Genomic DNA, 1,307 nt, shown 5'->3' on the forward strand with positions numbered 1-1,307 from the left:
TTTTGATCATTTGTGATATTGTCTTTTGTATTGCTGAATTGTTTTTTCACATAAATGATTCACTATTTAAAGTGTATTTAAAGGAAAATATTTTCAATTTTAAAATCTAGTGAAATTAACTAAATTAATTACAACAAACCTCATTTAGAAAGTTCATACTTTAATTAAAGTTAGGGGTAAATTTAAGGAAGTATTAATAAGAAATTAGGTTTTCTTTATTAATTTTTTTTAAAGAGTGAGGTTTATTTAAAATAGAACTATGGCTTTTATGGGACGTGGGGAAAAGGAGGATTTGTTAGTGTAAGCTGCTGAATTAGAGATTCAAGTGGATCCAAGTATGAAAATTATAGCAATAAAAAATAAAATAGTTAAAAGTGAGACATACGATGAAGAATTTGCTATAGAAATATTTTTCACGATTGGTGAAGAGAGGAAAAGAAAAGAAGAAACAGAAGAATTGCGCTGGAAAGAAGAGATTGAGAACAAGGAAGGAGAGAAGAAATAGAAGAAAAGCGGAGAAAGGAAGAATTGGGGTTTATCTGAGCTAACGGGAGTTGGTTCCATGTGTCGAATAGCTCCGCTGTGTCTGCAGTTCAGATATTTCAACTTGCTGCCCTATGGGGAAAAACTGGTTTTCAAGATGGGCCGACTACGTTAGTTGTGTTCGTTAGCTTAGGTACACCCCGGTGGGAACGGCCCTTTAGAGGCACAGCAGAAAAGAGAACAAATGGAATTTGAATTTAGGAAATTCGAAATTGAATCTCGTGCTCGTCTAACACAAACTACACCGAAAAATGAAAATGAACATCTCAATTTCGATTTAATTAAGCTTATTCCTAAGTTCAAGTTAAGAGATGACGTCGTGATTTATTTATCCTTATTTGAAAGACAAGCTGAAAGAGCAAAGATTGATCCCAAAGACTGGGTTTCATGTTTATTGACTTTAATGCCATCTGAAATCATTCAACTAATTGGTATAGAATCTGAAGAAAAATTTTAGGATTTTGAGTTCATCAAGGCCATTTTATTGAAGAGATTAAATTAAATCCTGAGAGCTTTAGAAAAAAGTTTGTGATGCACCAAAAGAGCACTGAAAAATCATGGAAAGATTTTTGCTACGACATTACAAGTTATTTTGAAGAATGGATCAATGGGCTTAATCACAGACTTTGCCGGTTTAAAAGATCTCATTATCACAGACCAAATTAAGAAAAGAGTGCCTCATGAAGTAAGGGACCGTTTTCTTGACGATTGAAGTTCGTTTCTCCGACCAAATTAGCGGATAAACTCGATGAATATGACAGTGT

Source organism: Stegodyphus dumicola, chromosome 9, assembly GCF_044657685.1.
Source record: "Stegodyphus dumicola isolate Sdum_Otavi_A_Nest chromosome 9, ASM4465768v1".
In the NCBI taxonomy this organism is placed as follows: Eukaryota; Metazoa; Arthropoda; class Arachnida; order Araneae; family Eresidae; genus Stegodyphus; species Stegodyphus dumicola.